The following is a 17,379-nucleotide window of genomic DNA, read 5'->3' on the forward strand; positions in this document are numbered from 1 at the left end:
AGGGAGGTTGCATGGATCTGCAGAGGTTTGATTCATTGGGCATTGCAGACTATAGCCCAGAGAGCCAGTAGAATGTGAGTGAGATCCAAGAGCATTGGTACTTGTAAGACATTTCCTGCTGGAGAGTGCTCAGGCAGGTGATGACGACTGAGAACTGCTGAACACAGGTAAGACCTTTTCTAATAAGATTGGAAATGAACCAAGATTAATTGGTTGTCATCGGGGTACTCCTCCGGCGAAGAGAGATTATCCTTCACCTCCTTATGTACACTCTAGTCACCTAAATTGAGAAGTGCTCTCAGGTGTGCAGCAATATGCGTCGGCCCAGCTATCAGCAAAGATTCAATCTGTAACAGTAAGCTCACTCACACCAGAAAAACAGCAATACCCCAGAGACCCTAACAGTATGAGTCTGGGAAGAACTGGACTGTTTTCCACAAAATGAAATCTTTGTTTGCGTTTCAGAGGAGCACATCAGTAAAAACTGAAAAGATTTCCACATGTGATCAAGTGCATGTGTGCTGGCCTTGGTTTTGTATTTTAGTAATCTGTGTAGGAAGTAGAAGAGGAGGAAAAAAACAACCAGGCCCTGACTGCATGGCGTGCAATATAACGTGACCTCCAACACATTAATTTTTCTGTGACAACTTTTCCTTGAGCAAATTATTGCTGCAGTGACAGTGATCAATTCTTGTTACAAAGACACTATTCTATTGCAAAAGAGGGAAGTTATTTTCCTAATTCAATGTAAAGCCTTTTCTTTGGGGGATTAAAAGCAGCTGCTGAGTGATGGACTGAGAGATAAAAAGGGAAGTTCTTTTTAACAATAACTATATTGGTATCTCCAAACAACACTGTCAGAAGAGTTCTCAATCTTTTTTTGCTTGCCTAGTCTATTACTCCATCCACCTTCTAAAATATATTGTTAAACAGTTACTAAACATACTAATACAAGTCAGATATAAAAATCAAACCTGAAACTTAAACACACCTCATACAACACAGAAAGCGACAAAAACAAAGACCAGATTTCACTATAGCTATATCATGATGTGGAGTGAAGACAAATCCTATCTGCAGTGCAGCAGTATGTGCACAGGTGTGTGATAGATGGATATAACTGTTCAATCAAAAAGGGGGGGAATCAAATAACAAATCCTAGATCTGGATGTATGAAATATTCTCATTAAATACTTTCTTCTGTAGAAAGTTGAATGTGCTGATAACAAAAATCACACAAAAGTCGTCAATGGAAATCAAATAAAACCCACCTCATTTTGGTAAACTCTCCACTATTTTGCATACCCAAATGGAAAACCAAATAACTTAGAAACTGTAAGCCCAAATTACATTTGCAAAAAAGTTTTTGAAACGTTAACACCCTTTAGTTTCTGAATATATAACTACAATTGGGTGAGTAGAACACAGACCAAGCTGCATCAGTTATAATATGACTCAAAGTTGTTTTTGTTATTCTCAGAAATTATCAGTGGTGTCAAAAGTACACGCATTTTTTACTTAAGTAGAAGTATAGATACTGCAGTTTAAAAACACTCTGGTAAAAGTTGAAGCATCCACTTGAGCTCTTTACTCAAGTAAAAGTGGAAAAGTATGTGGTCCAAAAACTGCTTAAGGTATAAAAGTGTAAAGTAACCTTTAAAAAACAGTCAGATGCTACTATATATATTGAAAGCTCAGTGTTTTGGCTATTTCGAATAATTCTTTGAGATAGGGCCATGGGTGAGGGAGGTCTTGTTGGTCTACATCTCCATCTTCCGATACTCTCTCGCCTGTGTCTGACCTTTCAGACGTTTCAACATCTTTTTCTGAATCTGACATTGTAGCATGGCATAGACAATTCACGTTTACAGTTTGAAGAACACCTGCTAGCTTTTGATGATTTCCTTTAGCTAACCAATGAGTGTTCGCCTTATATGACTCATCCAATTACACTAGTTTTCACTAGATGTGGATGGCGCACATGACATGAAATAAATATTTATAAACATTAAACCGAAGCCAAGAGTAATGAGTAATATTTGTTTTAAAAATATAAGGAATAGAAAGTACAGATACTTTTGTGAAATTGTAATGAGTAGAAGTCAGAAGTAGGAAGAAAAATAAGTAATGGGGTAAAGTATCAATACCTAAAAAAGTGTACTTAAGTACAGTAACGAAGTATTTGTACTTTGTTACTTAACACCTCTGGAAATGATAGGTCTTTTTTGAACAGCTGTAATAAAGACATTCTTGAGAAAAGGCAGGTCTCATTTTATAAATTTGTTCTACATCATGTCAACCACATATGCAGACAATTTCAGACCTCCAGCTACAACAGTTCCAGAGCTGTGGGTTTTTGAACTTTTGGTGTCAGCTTGGATTGGCGCGCAATGGCTCCAACCGCAGCTGTCTGTGTTTCTCTCTAACACAAGCCTGTAATGCGGTACCCCTTTAACTACACTACACACATGTGGGGTCGTTCGAAAGCCTATTTAATTGGCTACAAAGCCCAACACCCCTGTGGTCTTGACCAATAACAACAAAGAATAACATCACAAGCTACTAACCGAGGAAATAAGTATTAGAAGTAAATATTAGCAAGATGCTGAGAATAAGCTGATGTCAACAACCGGACGTTATGGGCTAACTGTGTCCAAAAAATGATCTTGGTGGTTGAATTGTGGAGAATCTAGGCTTTTTAATGACGTCTAACATGTCTATAGTGGAAAAAATTTTATCGGTGGAATTTTATGCATTCTGAGTTATTACCTCACTTAACATCCACCAGGTCGCCGGTGTTAACCAATGTAATATGGATTTAGAATTAGACACAAAATGAAAGTGGAAAAACACACTACAGGCTGATCCCACTTTGATGTAATGTCTTTTAAACAGGTCAAAATTAGGCTCAGTCTTGTATGTGGCCTCCACGTGTCTGTATGACCTCCCGACAATGCCTAGAGGTGCTTCTATACTCCATATGAGGTGGCTGATGGTCTCCAGAGGGATCTCCTCCCAGACCTGGACTAAAGCATCTGCAAACTCCTGGACAGTCCATGGTGCAACCGACGTTGGTTGATGGATTGCGACATGATGTCCCAGATGTACTCAATTGGATTCAGGTCTGGGGAAACTGCAAGTGAGTCCATAGCTTCAATGCCTTCATTCAAGCCACATGATGTCTAGCATTGTCCTGCATTAGGAGGAACCCAGCTCCAACCAAACCAGTATATGGTCTCACAAGGGGTCTGAGGATCTCATCTTGGTACCTAATGGCTGTCATGCTGCCTCTGATGAGCACATGGAGGGCTGTGCGGCCATCTGAAGAAATGCCATCCATCACCATTACTGACCCACTGCCCAACATCATGTTGAAGGATGTTGCAGGTGGCAGATTGCTATCCACAGTGAACCTGCTTTCATTTATGAAGAGCACAGGGCGCCAGGCGCAAATTCTGGCAAATGATGTGCTTCCTGAACAGTGTTCAGCTGTGAGCACAACTTCATTTGTCCACTCGGGCCCTCATACCATCCTCAGTGAGATTATTCTAACCGTTTGTGCAGACCCATAGACATTTGTGGCCTGCTTGAAGTAATTTTGCAGGGCCCTGGCAGTGATCCTTCTGTTCCCCCTTGCAAGAAAGTGGAGGTAGTGGTCCTGCTGGTTGTTGCCCTCCTATAGTCTCCTCCATGTCTCCTGGTATACTGGACTGTCTCCTGGTTACATCTCCAGCCTCTGGACACTACGCTGACAGACACAGCAAACGTTCTTGCTACAGCTCATATTGATGTACCATCCTGGATGAGCAACACTACCTGAGCGATTTGTGTCAGTTGTAGAGTCTGTCTCATGCTACCATGACTGTGAAAGACAACCAACATTCAAAAGTGACCAAAACATCAGCCAGAAAGCAGAGGTACTGAGAAGTGGTGTGTCGTCCCCACCTGCAGAATCACCACCCCCAAACATGTCATCTAGATGCTGGTTTTTAGGCTAAATCTGGTCGGTCCATCATAGTCTTGATTTAGTCCAGAAATATTTGCTAAAACATTGGACTGTGTTTGGTCAGTCTGATTTTGTTCCACTTTACTCCAATATTGGATGTTAAAAAGACGTTTCAAACCCAGTTTTCAATCTTTTTTCAACGATCTGAAAATTACAGCTTTTCCCCTTTCACTTTTCAACCAAATGCAGACATGATTTGGATGTAAATCATGTTGTCTTTTCAATAACTTTTCAACCAATTTTTGCTCAGTGGGACTTCTTCTATAGAGTGTGTCTTGGTAATTGCCAATAATTTATACTTGTTGTCGATTCCTTTTGCACAACAGCCTATGAAATTTATTTTCAGTGTTGTTTCCTGAGTGGACTGTTTGATTTCACAGAAGTTAAATTTAATTGAAGTTATACTGTGTTGTTTACTTGTTCCCTTTATTTTTTGAGCAGTGTATTTTAATGAAATTAAGGCTGAGCTTACAAATGTGGCTGGAACTCAGAAAACACAATACAATGATGGATGATTTGACAACTGAGTAATAAAAAAAGAAACTTAAATACAACTGAGATGAAAGGACATGTATTTAAACGGAGGTGGGTGCAATTAACAGAAAACCAGAACAGGTGTGATTATGACATTTCCCCTCATTCGAGGGCAGATACCAAACAGAAAAAAACAAACAAACAGAAAATAACCCAAACTGGCCTCTCATAAAGGGAAAACATAACAAAAAACAAGAGTTTTGGCTTTTCAACTAAAGACCATCCCAAGGTGGCACAAAGTTTAGGCAGGCTAACCAGATGGTCAGCCCAAGGAGGCAGCATTCGGGCAGATGACCTGTAGGTCAACCTGAAGAAGCACAGAGTTCAAGAGGTCGACAACAACGTTCCAGAAGCCAGTAGCGAAGATTCATGGTGAACCTAAAGAGAAACCTAAAATCCGGATAGAGAGCAGAAGGCTGGAGATCATTAAACAGGCAGGCTGGAAAGCATGAAGGAGCCATGGAAGGTTGGATCCACCAAAGTCTTTTTGAAAATTGGATCCAAATAAAACTGAAACTCGTAGGAATAGGAAAAACTCAGGAACAGTATACATAGCCCCTTGGACACATTTGAAGACTGGATTGCAATGCAGGTCTTTTTGAACAACAACATCTGAGACATCTTGGACACCCATCAGGAACCAGTGCATAAGTCAGTTGCACTAACCTAAGGTGAAGAACAAGCTAAGAAGCCATCAAATAACTAGGGGCAGGTTCTGGCGCTTCTAGATTTTATGGAGTTAAATGTTGGTGTTGTCACACCACATGTGCAGGGATCTAGGAGGTACAGTGGAGTAGGCTATGAGCCCTGAATACAAAGTCAGATACGGCCATGGAACTGACCAAAGCAACTGGGTCCTATACTGAAGTCCTCTGTGTTAGCCATGGGGCTTGCTGGAAGCATGCAGAGGTGTGCTGGCCCATGGAGAAAGTGCAAGGCAAAAAGACAGTTTATTTTGGCATCCTTTTTGTTAGAACAAAGATCTGCTCTATAGTGGTGAAGGAGAAGTGTGCCACAAAGCAGTTTCTAGAGGTGGAATAATGATTTTTGAACATAAGGTCACAGCCCAGTTGGGTCCCCTATCCCTCAAAAAAGGTAACAACTTTAACACCTGTTGCCAATTTCTTCTTTATGTCAATTCATTCTGTGCAGAGCAGTAGCAAAACATCAAACTTGGAAATGAAATGGACAAAAAAAAGACAACTGATAATATGAAACAGGTGGGTGTAATTTACAGAACCAAAGAACAGGTGCAATATTAAATGGCTATGATGAACATATTCAATTTTCTAGATATAAAATTTCCTCTTGTGGTTCTTTACAAAACGCTGTTAATTCAACATACAGTGTGAGAAATCTACATCCCGAAGTGTTAGGCATCCAGTTTATGTGCTTCGTCTCTCTCCACTACCAGATGGTGCCCTGTCCTTGGTGGGCCTCCCTGCACACCTAGGGCTCGTTGGTTCATTACTGGAGGAGTATTTGAGCTGTGGGCTGTCACTACCTCGACGCCAGAGTGTTTGCCAGTTTTGGGTACTCTAGCCAAGCTGAGATTAGACTAACCTGAGCCTTGTTTCTCTAAGTCTAATATTGTTTTTGTTTTTGCTCTTCGGCAGGAAGTCTTCCTGCGCAACTGGATACCTGGACCTTCTCCCCCTGAAAGGATTTACTGAGTACACACTTAGCAGGGGAAAACCTCCACATGATCCGTTCAAGTTTCCATCGGAAATCCAAGTGACATTCTGCTCTATTACTCCTCCGGGTCCAACATATGTCTACCTGTCCAACAAGTTCCCTCTTCTCTTGATAAACCCACAAAGACTGAATTCAAGGACTGACAAGAGCCCCCTCAAACGTGATTCCCATTCCAGCATAATTCAAGCCGCAGTCTCATTTCCCACGGTCCCTGAACTGATCTCTTTTATCTCCACTTCAGACTTTCCAGTTCCGGTTCACCAGTTCTCTGAGTTCCAGATCCAACCTCCGTTCACATTTCTACAAATAAGCCTGTTAAACTTTTCTTCGTGTTCTCTGAGTGGTTTCTCTGCATGTGGGTCAGATTCCTTAAACCGATCATGACACTAAGTGATGCAAATGTGCAGAAGAAGTGACATAACAATTCAGGTAGCATTTGATACAAGGATGTGCACATCTATTGGCTATTAAGTTGTACAAATCGAAGCTATTAAAACTCTGTTAAGCACAGTCAACACTGTCTGTTGTAATATCAGTTATTTTGAGGCACATGTAAGTAGTTTTATTCTGTATAGTGTATATTAAGAAAGAGTTGAACCTGAACTGCAGGATGAGTTTAAAGTTATTAGAATCATAGCAGCAGTCATAACAACTTCTTTGGATGTGTTGTCAATTTTTTGGTTTTGATTTTATAGCTTTCTGCCCTCTAAACCTGTCATATAAAATCTGGCATTTCCTAAAAGTCAAATAAAATCTGGAACGATTATTCTGACTTCCGACTTCTGAAGAAAAGAATCAGACACATCTAATTTAAAACTACATGTGAAATTGACTTTAGTCTGATCTGAATTAATCTGATTTGCAGTTTTCTGCCGATTCATAAAAAGATCAAATATGGGTCACATACGGTGAATAAATTGGATTATTGCCACTTTTGCCTGCAATGTGAATTTGGTTGGTCACTCTTCAGACTCATGGCTCAAATGAAAACTGCTTAATGTAGATCCTTACTCTAAATCAATCTTGATTTATATTAGCCTACCTATGGTTCCTTCATAATGTTACTACATTTTAATAATTACAAACAATAACAATACAATTTGAAAAAAAGATAACAGCTCCACTGCTGGATATTGGAAATAATTACAATCATGGTTATTTTGGTCGAAAACAATATGGATGTATGGCGGGGGCTGGCTCATGTAAGTTTAATCATCACCCACTCCTGAATTCTGGCCATCGCTGTGTGTGGTTTTCCTTTTATTTCAACTGTGAGGCCCAGTAATGGTTTGGGATTGGTCACAATTTTCCAGTGCTTCGTGGAGTTTCTTCAGGCCAGAGATGATGGCTAGTGCCTCTTTCTTAAGCTTCTGATGAAGACAGTGAGCCTACCTTGAAACCAATATGTCTCACTGTGCCAACTGGAAGTTTGTGTGCCTAAAGAGCTTCGACCATATGGTGATATGCTACTCTGACTTCTCAAAAGCCTGTGTTTTACAGGTCCCTCAGTTCCCCAGAACCCCAACTCTTAAAAGCTTGTTTAGGGTCTATCATAGTAATGTCAGGCAAAAACTTGTGACAGTAATAAACCATGCCCAAGAATGATTTTAGAAATGACTAATTTTATGGTCAAGAAACAGCAAAAATGGCTTGGACATTGTAATTAACTAAATAGACGCCATCATGACTGATTTTGTACCCTAGGTCAGTGATTTTCAACCAGTGTGAAGCAGAACGATGAGAAAAAAAAAAAAACCTTAACCGTCACCAATATATATCTAACCCTAACCTGTACTGAATTAACTAATTAGACCTAAACCTATCACCAAACCCAAGAATAGAACTTTTTATTATGGGGACCAGTTGATTGGTCCCCACAAGTACCTTTAAGTTCCCATAAGTCCCCACAAGTAGTGTTTTCCTAGGAAATTGGTCCCCACAAAGTAACAAATATACACAAGTTTACATATAGACTACCAGGTGTGAGTCATTATCCCCATCAGCTAGCAAATTTCTGAATGAAAACCCCTCTAAACAAATTAAGTGCAGTACGAAAATCATGACTGGTATTGGAAAAATGTTTTCACCATGAGCAGCAGCATTCCCTTGTCAATAATTAAAGCTAATTATATATATAGCTCCAAAAATAAAATCCTTGAAGATTGACAGAAGCATCTGTGGTTGGAATACTTGTTGGTAAAGACTCTCAGTCTAGAATATGTCAACTTGAAACACAGTTAAAGACAAATAAAGACAGCTGGAATTAATTTTTTGTAGTTGAAAATGTTTAATCCTTTATCCCAAGGGCTTTCTAATGTCAAAGTTAGTGAGGGAGACTTTCCTAGCTTTAAAGCTGATTGGAAGGTGCCCTTCTGTAGATGTAAATTTATATCTAGAATACACTACCTTAACCACAGGCTGCTGTCAATAGGTGCGTTCGAGAACAACAGAGCCTCGTCTGGAATGCAGACAAGTGTCCGGCTGTGCTGATGGGTGGCTTTACAAGTCTGTTGTGAAACTAGACTGAGCTGCTTGCCCGCAACTTAAGGAGATGGCTGGCATTGGGTTTGTGTTATGAAACGTATTATATACATAATGAAAAATAAATAAAATCAACTTTTCTTTGGAGTTCTGTGTATTGGACTGATGAAGTGGCTCATAGTTGGTTCAGTTATATTCATTAATAACCTGAATTGATGGATTGATTTTATTTAATTCTAGACTCAAGGCATACAAAAACTCCAACCACTAACAATCACAATGAAATAATAAACAGACATGTTTTTTCAAAAGGATAAAACAAAATTCTATCAAGATTGGAGGAAAACTAGGGTTCACTGGTCTGGTGCAATAACACACATTTAAAAGATTCACAAAAAGATACATTTCAACAGAAAGGTATTCCTGGTTTATGTCTTTGGCAGAAATACCATCAGAGGTAATCATTCAGCAAAGAGAGATGATCCTTCACCTCATTATATACATGCTAGTCACCTTGATTGAGAAACGCTCTCAGGTGTGCAGCAACACAGGTTGGCCCGGCCACCAGCAAAGATCCTCTTTGTAACAGGAAAGCTCACTCACACCAGAAAAATAGTAAAACCCTTAAGATCCTAACATATATTATATTGTTCTCTTGTTTTATAATATCTCAAATATTGTTTTAAGGTTTGGGAAAACACCTATAAAACATGTTTGCAGTCATTGGGTACACAACTGAAAAGAGCAATAAGATATCTCCACAAAGTTGGTTGTTAAGATCATACTAAGTCACTGATCCTAAAGTCTAAATTATTAAAATGTACAGCTCTCATAGCTTTTAAAACATCACAAATAGTTTTTTAAAGATAAAATAAAATTATTATCTAAGAATATTCAAAAACGTATAATTTAAAGGGAAGGAATACCTAAGTTACGATATAAAAAGAACTTTAAGACAAAGAAAAGGTGCTTCAGTAAGTGTTAAAATTATAAATATATATAAAATATAAATATAAAGAAATATAAGGAAATTATTTTCTTGAATTATGAGAGCTATGAAACCAAGGTACATTGTTGAACATGTTGGTATTTACAAATACTCAAGGAAACAAATGTAAAAGTATATCATGTCTGATGTTAAACAAGAAAAGAGGTGGGACAAAATAAGTGTAAAATTCCACCCACTCCTTTCTGATTATCAGAATCAGAATCAGAAATACTTTAAAGGTACACTATGCAACCGGTGTTGATTTTCCAGCAAGGCTCCCCCCAGAGGGCGAAAGTAAAAGTGCACTGTCGTAAATATGCACAGCTGTTCTCCTGGTTTCTCCGTCAAGCCAGGCGCGGTTGTTTTGAGCTTAGCAGACAGGCGAACGCAACGAATGACTAATGCTGCGTTCACACTGCAGCTGGCGCGACAGAAGCAGCGAGTTTACATGCAACGTAACGTCAAGGCGCAGCAAAAGGTCCCGCGGCGCGTTTTGAGCAGCAGGCGCAGCACGTCTGAGCAGCTGAAGTAGCGCGTCGGGTGCGTTTAAGCATCTGACGCAGGGAGAGAGACAGCGCTGATGATCACTCCTCTTAAACAGTTTATTGACGCCTAAATTAACTTAAAATGCAGAAATCTGCCGGCAGAATATGCAGTTTGGATTATTTAGATCAAAAACACCTACCAGCTGCCGCGGTGAACCGCGAGGACGTGACCTGGCCAGAGGCTGCTGATGAAGGGGTTCCTTCTGTCGGCGCACCGCTGGTATGTGGGGGTCTGAGCGGCTCCGACAGAAAAAATATTGAACGCAGGATAATAATCTGAATGAACTGACGGCACTGATTACGTTTTCAGGTGTATTTTCTCATTTAAACACATATTAAAACTACTTTATTCCAAATGATCACAGCAAATATAGCTGCAAGGCAGAGAAAGGATAGTGAAGCTCCGCCCAACGCGCGTCAGACACACTTTTGCACCGCACAGCCAGAGCAGCAAAGCTGCTTCAGCCGCGTGTCAGAACTAACTGGTTCAAGCAGCAAAAATGAAGCAGCAGACACGATTTTGCTGCTTTTGCTGCGTGAACGTAGCATAACTGCACAAAGATCGCCACTGTGCTAGCAACGAGAATGCTTTTAACTGGGGGGTGTAGCAGTTCTCGGCCGTAAAGCAAGACTGACTCTCACGAGACTTCTGAGCCTGTGGGTGCGGGTCGGTGCTCCTGCAATTGCAAGTGCAGTATTTCCCCCACAGACCACCAGGGCGGCCGAGAATACCTTTGTTCAACCTGAAATGACTAATTTAATCATCCAAAACGTTATGGAACACATTAATTAACTGAAAAATGTTGCATAGTGTGCCTTTAATAATCCCAGAGGGAAATTACTTTTGTTACACGCTCTAGTTACAGTTTTACATGATATATACACACATCCAACTATACAATAAAATAAAGATAAAAAATAAGAATAAAAAGAGATAAAATATATATACACATATAGCTCTTCTATATATATATCCGTACGTATATCTATGTATATATAAAAACCTAAATCCAAATAGAGTGAAAAGTCCAATTAAAGTGAATAAATCCAAGTAAGGTGATACGTGGCGTGCAAAAGTAGTGCATAAATGTCAATTACAGGGGGGGGGCTGAATCACCTGAGGGAGGCGTTATATAGGTTGATGACCACAGGTAGGAATAATTTCCTGTGGCGCTCTGTGGTGCATCTGGGTAGGAAGAGTCTTCTGCTGAAGGAGCTCGTCTGCTGGACCAGTGTGTCGTGGAGAGGATGTGAGTCATTGTCTAAGATGGACTGAAACCTGGACAGCATCCTCCTTTCTGCCACGGTGGTCAGGGTGTCCAGCTGCTCCCCCACAACATTACCGGCCCTCCTGATCAGTTTGTTCAGTCTGTTGTTTTCAGCGACCCTCAGCCCACTGCCCCAGCATGTGACAGCAAAGAAGAGCGTGCTAGCAACAACAGACTCATAAAACATCCTCAGCATGGTCCCACAGATGTTAAAGGACTTCAGCCTCCTCAGGAAGAATAGTCGGCTTTGGCCCTTTTTGTAGACCGCCTCGGTGTTTCTAGTCCAGTCCAACTTATTGTTAAAGTACACTCCCATGTACTTTTATGTACTTTTATGTAAGATAATAATATATACATATTCAGCACTGGTTCCCCCCAGGGCTGTGTTCTTTCTCCTCTGCTCTTCTCCCTGTACACCAACAGCTGCACCTCAAGTCATCAGTCTGTCAAGCTCCTGAAGTTCGCGGACGACACCAGTCTCATCGGACTGATCTCTGATGGTGACGAGTCCAACTATAGGTGGGAGGCTGACCATCTGGTGACCTGGTGCAGGGAGAACAACCTGGAGCTCAACGCTCTAAAAACAGTGGAGTTGGTTGTGGACTTCAGAAAGAGCGCAGCCCCAGCTACCCCAATCACCCTCTGTGACTCCACCATTGACACTGTGGAGTCTTTCCGCTTCCTGGGAACTATCATCTCCCAGGACCTAAAGTGGGAGCTGAACATAGACTCCCTCACCAAAAAAGCCCAGCAGAGGATGTACTTCCTGTGGCAGCTGAAGAAATTCAACCTGCCCAGGACAATGATGGTGCAGTTCTACTCCTCCATCATTTAGTACATCCTCACTTCCTCCATCACCATCTGGTACGCTGGTGCCACCACTAAGGACAAGAGCAGACTGCAGCGTGTCATCCGGTCTGCACAGAAGGTGATGGGCTGCAACCTCCCATCTCTCCAGGAGCTGCACGCCTCCAGGACTCTGAGGAGCGCAGAGAAGATTGTGGCTGATCCCTCGCACCCCAGTCACAGATTATTTCAGACACTTCCCTCTGCGGTCCATCTGGACCAGAACCTCCCGTCACAAAAACAGTTTTTTTTCCCATCTGCTACAGGCCTTATCAACAAGGCCAAGAGCCGCCCGTGACACTGGACAATGTTTCTCTCCCCATTCAGGATTCCTGCGTTACATTAACGTACAGTATACTGTGTGTATATAGCTTCTGTGTGTGTATATATATATATATATATATATATATATATATATATATATATATATATATATATATATATATATATATATATATATATATATATATATATATATATATATATATATATATATATATATTCTATCTTATTTTGTTTTTTGTCTGCACCAACAACACCAAGTCAAATTCCTTGAAAGTGCAAACCTACTTGGGAATAAACTTGATTCTGATTTACAGTAACAGTACAGTCTGAAGACTGTACTTTTTTTTTTATAACACATTGTCTTTCTTTATGCTTTTTCGAAATAAACAGATAACTAACTAAAAAATAACTAAATGTAACTGCAATACTCCAGAGCACTAGGAAGATTAAACTATAAACTCACATGAGACCAAGGTGAAGAAAATATGAAGAAAATTCCTTTGAGTTTCTCAGATGTTCCAGCTGCATAGGCCATGGCAATGTTTCTATGGTTAGTCTTTTTCATATTCTGCTTAGTGTTGTTTCTGGGTTTCCTCACTGCTTTAATTAAAGCCCAGATAAAATATATACAGTTTTGGATCAATTATTTGATCTGACCATCTTCTTTTTTCTTTCAAAACATAACATATGTGCTCCAGTGAGTGATGAGAATCAAATGGAATGTACAGTTTTGGAGTGACTGTGATTCATTGGAAAGAGTAATCCTCTCATACCCCAAATTGCATAACATCTTCATATTGGTTTGAATATGTATACATTTGAGAAAGAGACTGAGTGAATTTTTCTGTAGTATGAAGCAGTTGTGGTGGTCAATATGACTAAAATAGCATTGCACAAACTCTCTCCATTTACCATCTGTGTGCATTTGTTTCTTGTAAACCTGAATGTTGAGGCTACTGTTTCTTTCCATGTGCACTGAACTGTCCAAAAAAGATAGCTTTTGGTTTTTAGTGATCTATCTGGTGAACTTGATGTTGATGTGTCTTGTGATACCCTCTATTTCAATCACCTGGATTTAGACCAAAGTAGCCTATCTGTCACATATTTGATCCAGTGCCCCAGTGGCGTTCCCTTAAAGGAATTCAGGGCTCGCTTCCACTTTAACCATGTAGAGATCGGCAACAATCAGTGACACTGGAGATCTCAAAGCAAAGCCATGATTCTGTGGAAGAAAAAAATAATTCTTGACAGAGATCAAACCTGTTCCTTTTGTAGAAATCTGCATCTTAACCAAACATTTGTCTAAACGTTGTCCTCGCCTCTATTGTTGTGAAGAGCAAGTGATATCAAACGTTGCTCAAAACCTTTATCAAATGTTGCTTTTTTCCCTATGTAATGTGATGTGAGGCAAGAAAATACTGACCATGTGTTTGCTAAAGTTATATGTTGCTGAGGGAATACTGGCACCATAAATTTTGCTTGTGCTGTCTTCCCCAAGATGGTAGAAGCAGAAGCGTGTTTTGGGAAATGCAGAGGTAGGAAATTATTTTTTTTTAATTCCTCAATAACGTCAAGGAATACACTGCACACAAAGCATTTTTGGTTAACATTGCATTAGTTTATGTTTGCAGTCTACAAGAACTCCAACAACTACATACAGTGTTCTGCATGAAACATCACACAACAACTGGAATAAGGAAATAGAAAAACAATAAATTGAATGCAGTACAAAAAAAAACTATATACTCCTTACATATAATTGATCAGTATCATTGTGTGGTTCTTCAAAATGAAACATGAGCTTCCTGGTAGTTAGGTCTGAATCCCATTTGCCCCTTCCCTCCTCATGTCCTCATGATTCTCAAATGGGGGTACGTGGAGGTACTGCAGGGGGTACGTGAAGCTTTTCAAAATATATTTTAAAAATCAGTAGGCTCCTCATAATAAGTCTTGGGAGAAATTATTCTGTAAAAAGTTCGATAGAATATAAATGGGTGTTCATGCACTGCATTTTATATTCAGTATTTAGTTTCAATATCCTTTAAAATAAAACGGACCCCCCACCAAGTTAGTTTGACCCACGGACCCAGCGCACTTGTCAACGACCTGTCGTTAACATGGTTACGCTGTAACTATGGAGACGTGGCTAAAGCGTAGCAGCAACGCTGCTGAAAGTGCAGATGAAGTTAAAAAGAAGGCAAAACCAGAGCCAACGAAGTACAGAACGTACATGGAGAAGTATGCTTTAATGGGATTTACGTCCAAGATCTCTGACCCCCCCCCCCCCCCCCACCAGGCACTGTGTTTTTTTTGCGGGGAGAGATTAACCAACGCTAGCATGAAGCCAGCGCACCTCCAGCGGCATTTCACAACAAAACATGGATGTCACGTTGGTAAGCCACCGGAGTTCTTCAGGAGGAAACTTTCTGAGTTCAGTTCAATGCGCAACTTGTTGTATTTGTAAGATACATTGACACAGACGACATCTGTGAACACGTCCTATTCTGCAAAGAAATGGAGGGGCGAACAACCGGAGAGGACATTTTTAATGTCGTTAACATGTTTTTCACTGAAAACGCTATCAGCTGGAAATCCTGCAGCAGCTTCAATGCAAAGTGATTAAAGTGCAATCTTCTTTTTTTATCCTAAAAGATGTAACCTTTATTTTTTTGTAAGCAAATCTTTATTTAAGTAAATTTATTTTGTAAACAAAATATAATTTATTTATAATTAAGTTATAGATTTATTTCTGTGAAAACATTTTAGTTATTTATGTAAATATTCAATTTTGTACCATTACAGAGACCAATATAAATTAGCAGTGTTAGCAGCATATTTCAGTTTTGACTGGTGTTATGCCTTCCTGGTGGTCACCGTCTTCTGTTTTTCTTTTTTTTTTTTTTACATGCAATGGTTGGAGTATGGATCAGTTGTTTGGCTTTAATAAATAAGACAGTGGTTTTACAGCACTGTACCTCTTTTTTCTTCCAACAATGTTTTGCCTGTGTCAGGGGGTACTTGACTAAAAATATATTTTTAAGGGGGTACATCACTGAAAAAAGTTTGAGAACCACTGGGCTAGAGCATCACAGTTGCTCTTTTGAGGGGGGAAGGGTATGCCCTGCTCCTTTTATAAGACGAATCTTCCTTTGCTGTAACAGTTTTGAACTTCTTGGTGGAAGCTTCACTTAATTTTTTTCACTCACAGCAAATTATAAAAAAAATCAAAGTTAGTTACAGAATGCAATTTAATACAGAAATATTTTGAAAAATGTACATTTAACCCATTATAGGGCAATTTACCATTTTAGATCACTTGCATACCCCTTATAAATGGAATCTACCCCCCCCACCCCCGAAAGTGAAATCTAGAAGCACAAGATCAATATCATATTATTCAGCAAAGATACTGCTACATGCCTGAATGATATATTACCTACGGCAAATTAAGTTGGAAGAAAAGTCAAGAAAAAAAGGTAAAAAGCTAATTGAAAAGTTAAAAAGTAAAGTTAATAAACCTAGTTAACAATTATGTTTAGGTTTATAAACTAAAAAATGTAAGTTCCATTCACTCTCAGAGTGTTTTTCATGAATTTTTTATAGAAGCACCGTTGTTATTTTTCATATTATATTCAAGCAAGTTAGCGTTTCTTGTTATTACATTGACATTCATTTTTGCCATCAAAATATCCATGTTTTTTTTTATGTTACAAAGGTAATAAGGTCTTGGATTCCAATAACACTACTGTGTTGAAATTTTGATTTTTAAAGTATTTCACTGAGTGCTTAATCTAACAATTTAGCTTTAATGGAACAAATATGCTTTAAGGTGGTTTGCGTTTATAGATTTGGATACTCAGCTACACAGTGAGTGAGACAAAGAGCCTAGCACTATTAGGCCCCATCCACACGAGGTCAAAACGAACACGAAACTTTAATATTTTCCAAAACGTTTGTCGTAAAGACGGAGACGTAAAATAAATGTGATCGACCACACGAATGCATGAAAACGCTGCAAAATGTATGCCAGGCCTGTAAGTGGCGCTGTGGTGCCAAAGCAAAAATAAGCGAAAACAGGCAACGAAATGTTGGGCATGCACAGTAATATTTATACAACAACCAAACCGGAAAACCGGAAAATGGCCCTGCGGGTCCATTTTCGTGGTTCAGTCAAGTTGAGGTGATGAACTATGTCGTCTATATTGCTCTGTTCTTCCTGGAGATATTCCAGAAGAAGAAGATTCTGTTGTAAGCCCGACAGCAGGGTGAGTAGCATGAGCAGCAACCATTCAACACAGTACGGCGCCATTGTTGTTGTGATACTGTGTCGCGCATGCGTGTTTAGAGGCGACGCTATAACGCATGCGTGTAAAAAAAAAAAAATGCGGTCAGACCTTAAAGATGGAAACGCGAAAACGGCGTTTCAAAATCTTCCCACTCTGACGGCTTAATAAAAAAAAGATCGTTTTCAGACCCCGAAACGCCGGCTTCGTATGGATGAGAGGCTGGTTTGGTGAAAAATTTGTGCGTTTAGGCCAGGGTTTGACTTCGTGTGGACGGGGCCTTAAACTGGGTGCTAAGTGGAAGGTCACGATTCATGGTAAATCGGCAAAGATCTTGAGCTGCATCAAGAATATGACCAACAATAACAAAGTGCAACAGTAAATACATCTCCCCATAGAAAAAGCAGGACAAGAATAATAATAATAAAAAAAAAATCACTGCATGAAA

The sequence above is a fragment of the Cyprinodon tularosa genome, unplaced genomic scaffold, assembly GCF_016077235.1.
Source record: "Cyprinodon tularosa strain WSP-4 unplaced genomic scaffold, ASM1607723v1 ctg8, whole genome shotgun sequence".
NCBI lineage: Eukaryota > Metazoa > Chordata > Actinopteri > Cyprinodontiformes > Cyprinodontidae > Cyprinodon > Cyprinodon tularosa.